Below are 15,572 nucleotides of genomic sequence, written 5' to 3'. Positions count from 1 at the left end.
CATTGGAACTGCGAAGAAGAAACGGAATATTTGTTTCCGTTACGTGTATGATACGTTTGTTTTGTGGCGGTATGGCAGGGAGGAACTGAATCGTTTTCTCAAACATCGGGATCAATCCGAAGATTCAGTTTACGGAGGAGGAGGAGGAGGAGGCAGATTACATTTTCTTGATGTACTAGCTTTGAAGAAAGATGATGGTAGCTTGGGCCACACAGTGTACCGAAAACCCACCCACACACACACACACACAGTTACCTACAGCGGGATTCGAACCACCACTCACTACAAACGCGAGGCGTCATAAAAACGTTGGCGGATAGAGCAAGGAAAATCTGTGAACCAGAGCTGCTTGACGCAGAATTAAAACATCTCAGCACTGCGTTGCTCAAGGATAGTTATTCGTACGGTGAGGAGAAAACGGCGTTAAGACCAGCGCGTAGAAATCATAGTGATGCTCTAGCGTCGGTGAAATCGAAAGTTTTCCTGCCATTCATTAAGGACGTGACTGACCCCATAGGAAAAGCGTTGAGCAAGCGGAACATTGCGGTAATTTACATAGTCGCATGGAAGTTAAAAAATTATCTAAAATTGACCAATGATTCTCTCCAAATGCTGGAGAAAGCTGGAATTTATGGGATTCCGTGTTGTTGTAGGGAAGTGTAAGTGGATACTACAAAAAGAACTTTGGTGTCACCGCCAGACACCACACTTGCTAGGTGGTAGCCTTTAAATCGGCCGCGGTCCGTTAGTATACGTCGGACCCGCGTGTCGCCAGTATCAGTGATTGCAGACCGAGCGCCGCCACACGGCAGGTCTAGAGAGACTTCCTAGCACTCGCCCCAGTTGTACAGCCGCCTTCGCTAGCTACGTCATTTGCTAGCTACGTCATTTGCTACGATCTAGCAAGGCGCCATTACCAGTTACTATCGATGCTGTAAAACATGTACCGTCAAGAGCGATGTTAACCATTTATGTATTAAAGTTAAGTATTCCAACAGCTACGTCCTTTTTTGCTAAAGTCTAACTTCCTGGTCCTGTTCCAGACCTCACGCCAGCCTGCGTGAGCTAAAACGCGTGCCTTTCGGCTTCCTCTCATAGTGGGTTGGCTGTCTTGCCAATCCACAACAAGAACTGTCAAAAAACTACCCGCAGAGCACAAGGGCAATTGGAGAAGAGGAGAGATTGATACATCAGCTGTTGCGGAACATGCTTTACAGCCAAGAGACCACCACATCCAATTTGACCGGAACTCAAGTACTGGCAGCCACAAACGGACACCACGGGAGGGGAGGCTGCTCAAAGAGGTCTTACAGATTGTGAAACACCCCAGGAATTTTAGTGAGGAGGAGGACGTGAAATTGGATGCAATTTGGATTCCGGTGCTAAAGATGATGTATACCAACCAGTCTTCCACCATAGGGCGATAGTAACAGCGGACGACGGCAGTCGACAACGGCCAGTTGCGCTCACGCATCCAAGACGTGTGACGTCCCGCCACTGCGCGGAAGCGGAATTTTGCAGTAGTCAGTAGCGAGACAGGGCGTGAATCGGACATTCAACAAAACTACGATGCTCCATGAAAACTTTCTCTGCATATGGGGACGAAACATCGGGTTTTGAAGATAATCCCTCAGACCACGACATAATAGCCGGGAATGTTTTATTAATTGTAAATAACGTGTGACATAGTACCACCTGATGGTGCGCAAGCAGGTTTCAAGGAATGTAATATGCCAAACTGCACATATTCCTCATCGTCTTAGACCACTATTACATTAAATGGCAGACTGTCTGACATCACATACAAAATGTAATAGTAATGCATACCAATAATCGTACAGACGACACTCTCATCTTGAACGCTGGATTGAACTTCACCCTTCAGAACTGCAGGCATTATTTCGTTAAGAGTGTTGTGTAAATAGTGTTGGGTTGGGTTATTTGGGGGGGGGGGGGGGGGGGGAGAACAGACAGCGAGGTCATCGGTCTCATCGGATTAGGGAAGGACGAGGAAGGAAGTCGGCCGTGCCCTTTCAAAGGAGCCATCCCGTCATTTTCCTGGAGCGATTTAGGGAAATCACGAAAACCTAAATCAGGATGGCCGGACTCGGGATTGAACCCGACGTCCTCCCGAATGCGAGTCCAGTGTGTTAGCCACTGCGCCACCTCGCTCGGTGTAATAAGTGTTCATCATACGATGTGGAGAATGAGTGGAAGGGAGTTTATTTCTAAAACAGTTCCTTGTAAGTGATACTACACAATACATTAATTACAATATTGTTACAAAGCGAGTGGTATGTGAATATTCTGTGTTAAAATACTTTTTGGAGATAAATAATACATATGTTTTCAAATATCCAACATAGCTGTTACATAACTACAACTTATATGAAACTTATAGCAGGCAACAATGGAGTTGAAATTACAACATTGTGCATCGGGCTCTCAATAAATCAGTGTAATTTTTATGAAAATATTTTACATTTTATCGCTAGTAAGTTGCTAGTATCATTTTGGGGCCAAAAAAGACCCCAGACATGTTTTTCCAGAGCCGATACCATGCGAGGGGTAACGGCAGTTTTCGTTCATCTTCAAGACGTCAACGGCAAATTTGATGCTAGAGCCCAACAAATCAAAAACCAGTTTATTGGAACGGCATCAGACTATGTACGCAGCAGTCACAATATCAGGAAAGCTCACAAAAATGCCTGTCACGAGGTATTGGACAAACTTGTGCAACTTCACGTAAAAATATAGCCGCTCTGTACAGTATTGACTCTTGGCGTGGGCAAAGGTCCGTCCTTATATGATCGATAGTTTTTTCGATAACATCGGAATACCAACTTGCTCATTAAAAGTAATTCCGCCAAAGTATAGACCGTTCTGTCAACGCTGCGACGTATGCTAATATTGCCAGATGAAGAATTACATTCGCAGATCACAGAAGTGTCCTATTCTCAACACACAACAAAGAGACATCACAAGTAGAAGCGATGCAGTTACGGTAGAAACCTTCCTCCGTTATCTATTTCACGCCCCAGTGTCGAGAAAATGTTTAGATATACATGTTCTGCCGCGAAATTATCGCCAGATTGCAAGATATTTAGCAATTTCAACGATGTACCTTTTCCTAACGATAGTTAAACTAAAAAATTGTGTCTTGCTTAGGCGGTTATGTGGCTTCGTACGTTGCTCCGAATTTGAGTGCTTTGAATATTTTTATGATCAGTATCATCCTGGAGAATGCACTGGCTCTCTTGAAGTATAAAAGTAAACATCGGAACAAAAACTGAAATACGAGAATTTAGTTCATTTTCAGTTACTGTTATTTATATAAGTGAAGAACAATCTATTTTTATTTGTCAATAATTCCATCGTATTTCACGATGTCAAAAAAAAAAAAACTGAATTCTCATAAGATTATGTTTAAACATGGGAAAATTTGAAACTGCTCTCAGCGACTGTGGTATGACTCACTTGGCTTTACACCTTGCGACCAGACTGATGAAGTGGCGTCGAAACTAGGCCAAAATAGATGTACATTTTCACCATTCTTTCACATGCTAAGTTTCGACAGTGTCAGTGACATATGGTGAGTTCCACTTGTCAGACAGCTACTTTATCGGTAACAGGCAGCTAGACAGGTACAGGGAAGAATTTCAGCAAATAATGTGAGAAACATAATGCTGAATTACTTGTTGACTTCACTGGGTCTCCAAACTAGTAGTTTTGTGAAACATAGCTTTTCGAAGGATTGTTATTACTCCATTCAGTGTAAACATAATTTTGAAAATAGTAGAATGACTCACGTACCATATTCATTTTTTCCCTTGCCGTTCGTTTCTTGAAATACCCTGTAAGTTCCTATGCATATATTGATCTAGGCATTTTTTGTGTTTTCTATCCTCCTAAATCTTATACTAGTAATGATCTAGAGCAGTGGTCGTCAAACTTTTTTGCTCAAGGGCCAAAACTAAAAATATGAGTGGCACCGCCGCAGATTTCCAGGTCTTTTTATTAACTGGCAAATCACGCAAATGGTGTGCTATGAACCTCCAATAGACTAGCTATAGTAAAGAAGCGAGAGGTTTATCACTGACTTTCTAGCACGTAACGTTAAAGTCGATACCATTCGGACCACTACATGTAGAATGTTCTGTTTCAGATTGTTGCCACCCTCAATCATCCGGAAATTGTAACACTGTAATTGCCCGACGAAATGTTGCTGTTGTCTTTGTGAACAGATGGCTAATAACAGCAAATGGACCTATAAGTAACGTATTATGTAACATGAGACACGATCACAACATGTATTCTACATGTTTTGAGTCATTTTTCTTCAACTCTCGTGACTGAACTGCAACAGCCTTAATTGTATTTCATGCTAGATGAGGTACCTGGCATTGACTAGATATGTATTTCTTCCAATCTTATGCTATTCTGTCTCTTCCTTCCCTCACTCTATCATCCATCTCGATTTCCCTCACTCACCATCTCTTCACCCCTTCATCTGTCCATGTCGCACTCCCCCTATATGTACCCATGTCCTCCTCCCCCTTCTCCCTCCACATTACCATCCCCCGCCCCAATAAGACGTTGCCTTTGCTTACACCACAATATTTCTTTACAGATTGAAAATAATAGCTGTATCAATGTGGTTGAAATCGATCCGTGTTTAGGACACACACACACACACACACACACACACACACACACACACACACACACACACAATTATATATATAAGAGCTAATGACTAATTATTTCTTTCAACAAATATGTACCGCATATGACCGTCGCTATAATGCATAATTCAGGGATCCAACGCACTTTCATTTAAGATTGATACAATAGCAGATAATTAGTACGAGGCACACGCACCCGTTTGTTTTCAGCACTGAGAAACAAACAAGAAAACATTTCCATTGTTATGTCCCCTCCCACCGCAACAACAAATCTGTTCCTGTACCAAGTGGCACCTTAAAAGGTTTCATTTGACGAAGGAGACAGGTACAGCCGATCAGCTGCTAACCAGTTATTTTTTACCGGATTTGGAGATATATCATTTATCGTTCTTCAGAAACTGTAAACATTAGCACCTGTTAAAGTGAAATAGTACTTTCGGAAACAAACCACTCGCAACTGTTGGATGTATGTGACTCCTTCGCCAAATAACATAGCTGTGCAGTTGCTGACAACAATAAGCCATGTTTGTCACTGAAATTCTGCAATACAGGGGAAAAAGATTTGTAAATACCCGCCCACCGGTTTGACAACTATTAGATTATGAGGGATATATTCGTGGTAGGGGTATTAGATTAGGAAATGAGACGCTTAAAATAGTAAATGGATTTTGCTATTTTTGGGAGCAAAATAACTAGTGATGGTCGAAGTAGAGAGGATATAAAATGTAGACTGGCAATGGCAAGAAAAGAGTTTCTGAAGAAGAGAAATTTGTTAACATCGAGTATAGATTTAAGTGTCAGGAAGTCTCTTCTGAAAGTATTTGTATGGAGTGTTGCCATGTATGTAAGTGAAACGTGGACGATAAATAGTTTGGACAAGAAGAGAATAGAAGCTTTCGAAATGTGGTGCTACAGAAGAATGCTGAAGGTTGGATGGGTAGATCACAAAACTAATGAGGAGGTGTTGAATAGAATTAGGGAGAAGAGAAATTTGTGGCACACCCTGACTAGAAGAAGGGATCGGTTGGTAGGACATTTCTGAGGCATCAAGGGATCACCAATTCAGGATTGGAGGGCTGCGTGGACGGTAAAAATCATAGAGGGAGACCAAGAGATGAATACACTAAGCGGATTCAGAGGGATGTAGGTTGCAGTAGGTACTGGGAGATGAAGGAGCTTGCACAGGATAGAATGGAGAGTTGCATCAAACCAGTCTCTGGACTTAAGACCACAACAACAACAATCGTAGGAGACATACGAGTACTTGTCACGTTGTCAACAATTAAATTTTTAGTCGGTCTTCACAGGGGTCGAGTGTTAAGACCGACTGGAATAATCGTTGTGGTAGCGTGAGTAAATGATGACATGTGCCATTCACAGAATGACTGTCACCATGTTTACGAGTGTTGAAAACTGCATAAAATGCTGCTGATCAAATTTCAGTAAACTGGAAAAAGCATACAGTACATCTGACTAATTCATTCCAGTTTAATCATGTCATTGAAAATAACATTCACATGACTTGCATAGGCAGGAGCATATGAAGGATGAAAGGAAGGGAATCATTGGTAATTTTGAGCCAGTACCAAAAACTAATCTGGGATCAGCGTATCTTGTTCCTGAAATTTATTTCAAAGTACTTTCATGCAAGATGAGATAGATGTATTATTAAAATATTATATTACATTTTTCAAATGGCCACAAAAACTTTATTATAATTGCATTAATCTCAAACTTCCAAAAAATGTAGAAATAAATAAGAAATTTAAAAAATAAGAAAAGGACAGATGCACTGCACATGCAACAGGCTATATAAGAAAGCTAGCAAGTCTCCTATTGAATGTGGTTTTTATTCATTATAATTGCAAAACAAATTTAAATACAAATATATAATTTTTCATTAATGTGACTTGTGATGTTGAACTTTTTTTGATATGTCGTCTATATCTGCGTCGCTTGGGCTGCATGCAAGCCTCATTGCGTCTTCTAAATGACTGGAAAACCGATTACGGTATTTATTTTTCAGGTATTTCATTTTTGAAAATGAACCTTCACAAAGATAAGTTGAAGGAAATAGCGTTAAAATGAACTGTGCACAGTCTCGTAAATTTTTATATTTGTTAGGCACACATTTCCAAAGTTCAGTGTGCTGTTGTGTTTCACGATGTTCTATATACAGACTTTAAGCTGTGTGTCATGCTGAAATTCGTTTATTTCATTTAGCAAATTAGCTTTAGGAAATCCAAATTAGCAGAATAATTTGAGATCATGTCCAACATGTCAAGGGTTGTCTACGTGAAGGAAACAGCTCCGAATATTTCTAACATCTCCAAATATGTTTTCTTTCTTCCAAAACGTCGTCCAAATATTTTTTCACGTTTTGGTAAATAGTTTCGGCGATGCCAGATCTGAGCATAGCAACAGTTCGAAAATTAGACGGATCTTTTACTTAGAGTTCATTTATATATAATTGCAGCTTGGCTTCAAATGTAAATATTTTGTTAGTCATTTGCCCAATTATCTTGTTTGGTCCTTGTACTTCCAAGTTAAGTGTGTTGAATATTTATGTAGTATCAGTCAAAAAAGCTGTAATTATGCACCATTCATCGTCAAGTTAAAGATAGTTTTTACCACTTAGTTGTAAGAATAAAATAATTTCAGATTTCAAATTGACAAACCGTTCCAGCAATTTTCCTTTGCTTAGCCATCTGGCAGCAGTATGTAGGAGAACAACACTGTAACAAGCTTGCAATTCTTGCAGAAGTTCTTTAAATTTTGGGGCGATTAAGTCCACGGGCATGAATGAAATTTATAATGCTTATAACCGTTTGAATAACATTCTTACATCTGGTATTTGAAATTTGACATGCCAAACTTTCTTCAGTAAGCAGTGAATGGAGAGTAAATTTGGCAAATTCCATTCCTTCTTAATCAGTGTTATCAACCATTGTTGACGCCCGTCATTGACGGACAACCATCTGTACATTCTGATATTAATTTGCTCATAGATAAGTAATTTTTTTACAAATTCTTTAATTGTATCTGTTGTAACTTGGCAAGACAGCCAAGCCACTATGAGAGGAAGCCGAAAGGCACGCGTTAAAGCTCACGCAGGTCTGGAACAGGACACGGAAATGAACTAGCAAAAATAGTACGTAGCTTCTGGAATACTTAACTTTAATCCATAATTGGTGAACATCGGTCTGACGGTACATGCACCACAAGATAAATAGCAAATGATAATGGCGCCTTGCTAGGTCGTAGCAAATGACGCAGCTTAAGGCTATGCTAACTATCGTCTCGGCAAATGAGAGCGTAATTTGTCAGTGAACCATCGCTAGCAAAGTCGGCTGTACAACTGGGGGCGAGTGCTAGGAAGTCTCTCTAGACCTGCCGTGTGGTGGCGCTCGGTCTGCAATCACTGACAGTGGCTACACGCGGGTCCGACGTATACTACCGGATCGCGGCTGATTTAAAGGCTACCACCTAGCAAGTGTGGTGTCTGGCGGTGACACCACAGTATCCACAAAATCGCATCCTTTTGTGTGACCCTTCATGGTTATAATTGCTAAAAAATCTTCCTCCATTACCCCATCATTTGTGCAGTAACGCACAAATAATGAAAACTGAGCCATCGAAGCTTAATCTGTGCTAGACTAACATGCAAGGCTGAAGTGTTTGCATAGTTTGACTTTATTAATTACTGCCTCAAACCTATACACTCCTGGAAATTGAAATAAGAACACCGTGAATTCATTGTCCCAGGAAGGGGAAACTTTATTGACACATTCCTGGGGTCAGATACATCACATGATCACACTGACAGAACCACAGGCACGTAGACACAGGCAACAGAGCATGCACAATGTCGGCACTAGTACAGTGTATATCCACCTTTCGCAGCAATGCAGGCTGCTATTCTCCCATGGAGACGATCGTAGAGATGCTGGATGTAGTCCTGTGGAACGGCTTGCCATGCCATTTCCACCTGGCGCCTCAGTTGGACCAGCGTTCGTGCTGGACGTGCAGACCGCGTGACACGACGCTTCATCCAGTCCCAAATTGCTCAATGGGGGACAGATCCAGAGATCTTGCTGGCCAGGGTAGTTGACTTACACCTTCTAGAGCACGTTGGGTGGCACGGGATACATGCGGACGTGCTTTGTCCTGTTGGAACAGCAAGTTCCCTTGCCGGTCTAGGAATGGTAGAACGATGGGTTCGATGACGGTTTGGATGTACCGTGCACTATTCAGTGTCCCCTCGACGATCACCAGTGGTGTACGGCCAGTGTAGGAGATCGCTCCCCACACCATGATGCCGGGTGTTGGCCCTGTGTACCTCGGTCGTATGCAGTCCTGATTGTGGCGCTCACCTGCACGGCGCCAAACACGCATACGACCATCATTGGCACCAAGGCAGAAGCGACTCTCATCGCTGAAGACGACACGTCTCCATTCGTCCCTCCATTCACGCCTGTCGCGACACCACTGGAGGCGGGCTGCACGATGTTGGGGCGTGAGCGGAAGACGGGCTAACGGTGTGCGGGACCGTAGCCCAGCTTCATGGAGACGGTTGCGAATGGTCCTCGCCGATACCCCAGGAGCAACAGTGTCCCTAATTTGCTGAGAAGTGGCGGTGCGGTCCCCTACGGCACTGCGTAGGATCCTACGGTCTTGGCGTGCATCCGTGCGTCGCTGCGGTCCGGTCCCAGATCGACGGGCACGTGCACCTTCCCCCGACCACTGGCGACAACATCGATGTACTGTGGAGACCTCACGCCCCACGTGTTGAGCAATTCGGCGGTACGTCCACCCGGCCTCCCGCATGCCCACTATACGCCCTCGCTCAAAGTCCGTCAACTGCACATACGGTTCACGTCCACGCTGTCGCGGCATGCTACCAGTGTTAAAGACTGCGATGGAGCTCCGTATGCCACGGCAAACTGGCTGACACTGACGGCGGCGGTGCACAAATGCCGCGCAGCTAGCGCCATTCGACGGCCAACTCCGCGGTTCCTGGTGTGTCCACTGTGCCGTGCGTGTGATCATTGCTTGTACAGCCCTCTCGCAGTGTCCGGAGCAAGTATGGTGGGTCTGACACACCGGTGTCAATGTGTTCTTTTTTCCATTTCCAGGAGTGTATTTTGAAATACCTTCTATACGACGTCGACAGGTAGATTCTGAAAGTGTAAGCTTATTTATTTCAGCGGATATTTGTTTACTGTTGGAGAAATTTTGAAACAAAGTTCCAGAAATAGTCATCATACATTGCTTCACTAATTCAGCATCAGTGAAAGCTTTCGTATTTTTTGCCAGAATATTACATACTTGGTATGATGCTCCTGTCACAGCCTCACATTGCCCAACTTTTGTTGACGACGAATGGTAGATTTTAGTTGAGCAATTTTTTCCTTTCTTCCATTTGAAATCAAAGGAAAAGCTACTGTAAATGAATTGTGCTTACTTGTGTAGTGGCGAAATAAATTGTATCTCCTCAGTCCCACAATCGTATCCCGGCATATTAAGCAAGTAGCAGTACCTTCTTTGTGTCCACTTATAAGACAAAACCCTTCTTCCCATATTTATTGGACACTTCTTTTCTCTTCACATATTTTCCTCTTAGTCATTGTTCTTGAGGGTACATCAGACATTATTTATTCCACTAATAATTATATCACCAAATATGAGCAAAAATAAACTCAATACGCGACCGACAGAAGCTCAGGGGCACCGAAACTTAGTTCACGACTGACAGACTGACAAGACAAAGCTAACAATGAGGCGGCTGCGGGACAAACGAGCCGACAAACGAGTGGCCGTGGGCACAAGGCGCGTTTGACGTACATCTCACGTTGTTGGCTAGCAGGCCGCTCACGCCTTTAGCGCTGCTGAACACCGGCAAGTGGCGCATTAAATGAAAGTGGTGGATGGTTTTCAGTTACCTAATCACTTCCCCAACTTTAATCACAATTCTACGCAGTTTCTGTAAACAAAACACCGCTACGCCAGACAAGTAGATAACTAATGCTACCCGTGCGAAGCCGAGGAGGGTCGAGGGCAGCACGAAAACATGATCTGGGCCGCATGCGGCTCGCGGGCCACTGATTTATAGGTTTGGCCCGCGAAACTCGCCATTCTTCCATTAAATGCCTGTCACCCAAGCCATGTTTAGACCTTGCGAGATCCTCTCGCTTCTAAACTGATACTGTTATTACTCAGCTTAGCCGCGAGTCCGTAGAGGGTGGTATATGTGACGCACAGTATAACTGGTCAGCATTTCCACCCGGAATTTGCGAGTGTAAGTCGGACCTTCCTTGACCCGCCTTGGTGGGTCGTGTCGTCGGATTTCCTCAAACCTGGACGCGGTACAGCTCTCGTAAATGTCGTCCCGTGCAGATTCTTCATTGGCACATTGGATGTCTCTGTCGGTGGAAGCTAATTATCTGAAACTGCTATCGATCAACTTTGGGGTATCTATTTTTTCGAAATTAACGTTCAGAATACCGTAATATCACTTCTATTCCTATTAGATCAATAATGAAACACTCGTGTCACAAACTACTCGTAACCGAGAGCATGACTACCATCGAACAAGACAGGAAGAGCTCTTAACGCCGACTGCCGACTTTGGCGCGCAGTCCATATCTCTTACTAGTTTCGTCACAGTTCGTGGGTTTCCAATCAAGTTCGTACTTACTAAGATACGCATTTGTGAATGAACGGGTGTGAATTTTAACGAGGCAAAATTATGATAAATAGTTTTAAACATCCAGAGGCTCCTCCTAGTATTCATGTTGTCATAAATGACTTTAATTATTAAATATAAATAAACAAAATCGGTGACTTTGGTGCCAAGATGGCGGTGCTTCCCGTCATGTATATTTCCCAGGCCGACGCTTGTTGCTGTGGTCCAGCGCCGAGCCCCACCCCACTAAGCGCGACATGGGGTCGCTTCGTCACCTACCAAGCCAGCGTGGGAAATGCTCTCCGATTCATGGCCGGCTACGGACTACAGCACTTCCTAACTATCGTGAATACATCAATAAGAGACAATAATCTATTAAAACTGGTAAAAATGTCTTCGTCACGTAAGAGGCACCTTACAACCTACGAAAATAAGTTATGAAAACAAAAAGAACGGCAAATAACATCAGAACGAATGCCGCGCTGTGCTTGAAAGACTGGAGGCGCCAGTGTTTACTAGGTCCCTAACCACTATCCCATTGGGTCACCGTGCTAACGGCACGGCTGCCGTGTTTCGTTCGAACGGCAACGGTCCGTACCGCGTATATGCGAAAACCGCCATATGGCTTTCCGTGCCACGACCGTGTACATTCTGCCGTATCGATGGCTGCCCGACAAGTGTAAAATGTCAGTTCTCTGTGAAAGTCAGCGTGTAGCAAGGAGAACTGCCGCAGTCCCAACTGGTGAAGTTCTCTTACTGGATCGTTCGTACTGTCAGCGATGGACAACTCCTCGAAGTGTTCTTAATCTGGTAGTAGACAGGTGTACGACGAGTGCTCAACCCTGCGTGAATATCAGACTATATAGACGTGTCTAGGCGACGACAATTCTGTGTGGAGTGCAAAGCCGTCGCCCGAAGGGCCCGCTCGCATCGTCGCCACAGGCTGTCGACCGCGGCTAACGCGGTTTCTAGCGTTTTGGGAAATGTGCCCCCCCTTCCCCCAACATTCACACACAATAGGCACAGACCCAAGACTGATTTCATTAATTGGGAAGAAACAGTCAAGTACGCGAATTATTTAAAAATATCTACAGCTGTTGTGATAGTCAAAAGAACTGGGGCTTTTATACGAATATAACTGGATGAGCTATTGTACATTACTAATATTTGACGCAGAACCTAACATTCGTAAAACAGACGAATAAGTAACAAACATTAAATTAGTACTGAAGACTGAGAAACAAGAGAAACCACTCTTCACTTCCAAATAGAAGCAAGTAGTAAGACATTGAACTTTCTGCCAGCTGATTACTGATCTTTGGTTGGAAAGACGGATATCGTCATGTCGAATCCTCATCTTCAGACGTATTTCAGTAGGTTCACGCCTTCAGTAGGCATAAGCAGAATACCTGTATGCTGTTCGGTTGTTAATGGGGCAACCCTCTTTACATTGGTTCAGTACCAGTATTACTCACTCTCCACGATGCTTTCACTCCTTGGACCTGTGACACACAACTGGAAAAAGCTTGCGAACTAATAGGCTACTGGCGTCATATCTCGAATTTTCAAGGTCGACTCACATTGGACGCAATGGAACGGAACATCGGAACACTCCACAATGCGTTTCAAAAAGCGGCATTCACACAAACCGTCAGTGGAATGGAACATCGACGTCAAGGATGCCCGGAAGAATCTTTTGTATTGCCTTTAACACTCTGGCGCATAGTGTCCACTACAGTGGACGGCTGTTAATGGTCGCTTCTTTGACGTTTTCAATCAGTTCTGAGGCTGCAAATGTACACCGTTCACTGCAGTAGGCACTCCCTACTGGTGTTGTGTCCTTCATGCATTTGCGGCCTCATGACTGATTGAAACCGCTAGAGCAGGGCTTCCCAACCTTTTCAGCTGGCGGACCCCTAGTCAGTCAAGAGCACAGTAACTTTAAATTTCAGACCGAAGCCCATGGGAACTGAAAGCTTCTTAATGCAAGTGCCATGTTCCCAATGACCCCCTCCCCCCCCCCCCCCCCCCCCCACACCATGCCCAATAGTCTTTGGTTTAGAGATGAATGAAAACAACTTGAAGATCAAAAATCGACTTATGAAATACGTAGTGCACTGACGAAGCCAAGTTTAACATTTAATGATGCCAGCAGCCGCATACGTACCACCGAGCGCTGTGATTGGTCGACAAAGCTCGCTCCGCGTATGCATAAAAGGTTTCAGCGCATCTGGCGCCGTGAGCCGGCGCACAAAACGACCCTCGTATTGTTGCGAAACAGTCGATCAGAGAAGCCGCATTCTCCGGCACTAAACTGTGCATGCGTTCTCACTTAGGAACCGCAAAGGCTGCTAGGGAAGACGATCTGAAGTACACAAGTTTTTCACAGGAAACAAAAAATAGTGATGAATTTGATTTTCACATTTTTATCCAATAATTTTACTCATTATTTTACACGATTTGGTGAAAGGTGGGCGCGGATCCCCTAGAAAGAGCCGGCGGACCCCTAAGGAGTCCGCGGACCACACGCTGAGAAACTCTGCGCTAGAGAGTTGACCATTAATAGTTGTCCACTGCAGTGAAATTCACGCACCACAGAGTTAAGTATATACTAGAGCAGATAATGTCAATGTACTGAAATGTCCAACGACACTTCTCGTGTTCTTTCAGTTGTCAGCAGTGTGAAAAATTTACCGTACAACCTTTATGAACATTCGTTATGAAGTTTTCTTTGGTTATCAGTAAACTCTATCATTGCTACTTCCAAAATTCCTACGCTATAAGTAGTACTTGTCGTATACTACACCTGGCTTTCACTGTTGGGCGTTAAGCAAACTGATGTGTTTGACTCGCTTTTTGTATCATGCCTTGGGCGATTCCTCCAACGCCCCTAACAGCTAGTGACTGGTGTAGATGGCAGAGTCCTCTGTTTGGTTTTGTTTCAGAAAAATCGAGAGCTAGAAGTGATGGTTCGTTACGAGGAGAGAGCACCGGAGGAGGAGCGTCTAGTGCCGGGCGCGGCGCCAGCGTAAACAACGCGACGCTACTGGGCGCTTGCTGGCGGTCCCGGTGGGGGCAGTTGTATCGCCGACGGTCCCTGCCGCTGCGGCGGCCACGTCAGTTGTGGCGCGCACGCTGCCGACGCAGGACGCCGACCACGTGCGAGCCAGAACCGGCGGCGGGACACAGCAAGGTTGGCTGCAAGCGCTAACGCTGGTGTGTGTGTGTGTGTGTGTGTGTGTGTGTGTGTGTGTGTGTGTGTGTTACAGAAGTCGGTCCGCTTGTCACCTCCGTGCACGAATCAGGTGCACATTTAGGATTCAGCTTAAGATTCACTGTTCGGTTTTCTTGGGACACAGAGCATCCGCAAACATCAGCAATATTTTTATTGGAACGGAGCACCTGTATCACCAAAATTTCTCCACTTCCGGTCTCGGCACTCGGGACGTTTCCTAGTATTCGCAACTGAAGAGCGCTCTCTGGCGCACTCCAAGTGGCAGAGATCCTCCTGTTCTTTAGTTCTGAACGCTTTGAAATGGCCTGACGGCCGAGACCGATAGTGGAGAAATTTTGGTGGTGCTGGTGCTTATTTTCAATTAAGAACTGATTCCTTAACTAACTTGCCAGTGGCTTGAACCATAGACGTTAGTAACGTACTTAATTGCTTTTACTAACGTGATTGCCTGCAAACGAATTACACATATTCATTACTATGGTAGTAAAAAGCAACTTCTATTTATTTTTTTTTAGACAAAATCGAAAACTTGTGACATTAAGAAGGTGATTTACTATTACCCATTGCTTTAACGTCTGCGTTAAAATTTGCTTGTCAGTTTTAACAAATTCAGAGTTTTTCCCCCAATCGGATAAGTTATGTGCGAGCAATGTGTTACAGCTGACAGAAAGCAATGTGCATCCGTTCTATGGAAGTCACATGGCGAATTTGAAGCCATCAGACGGGATTAGATTCTGGGTCCCATCTTGTTCCTGATATACATAAATGATCTTCATCTTGCTTATTCAGAAGAGGCAAATTTTGTACTTTCTGCAGATGATAAAAGTATTGGAATAAAAATAGTACCGGTCACCTTATTGAAAAGGCAGCTAATGAAATATCCGAAAACATCAACAGATGGTTCAAGGTAAATGAAGTATCACTGAATGTTGACAAGTAGTACATACAGTCCAGTACTACTCATAGA

At 43.9% G+C, this 15,572-nt stretch overlaps 1 protein-coding gene across 2 annotated transcripts in view; it reads left to right on the top strand.

Moving 5' to 3' along the window:
* LOC124591764 (glycerol kinase 2-like) overlaps positions 1 to 15,572 on the top strand; it is a 276,367-nt gene that overhangs the window by 72,146 nt on the left and 188,649 nt on the right. For both annotated transcript variants that reach the window (XM_047131767.1, XM_047131771.1), the window contains exon 2: positions 14,316 to 14,563. The gene's annotated coding sequence lies outside the window, so the exon portion shown is untranslated. The remainder of the gene's footprint in view (positions 1 to 14,315; positions 14,564 to 15,572) is intronic.

The sequence above is a fragment of the Schistocerca americana genome, chromosome 2 (assembly GCF_021461395.2).
Source record: "Schistocerca americana isolate TAMUIC-IGC-003095 chromosome 2, iqSchAmer2.1, whole genome shotgun sequence".
NCBI classification, from domain to species: Eukaryota; Metazoa; Arthropoda; class Insecta; order Orthoptera; family Acrididae; genus Schistocerca; species Schistocerca americana.
The sequence above is the reverse complement of the archived record's forward strand: the minus strand, read 5'-3'. Positions and strand labels throughout refer to the sequence as shown.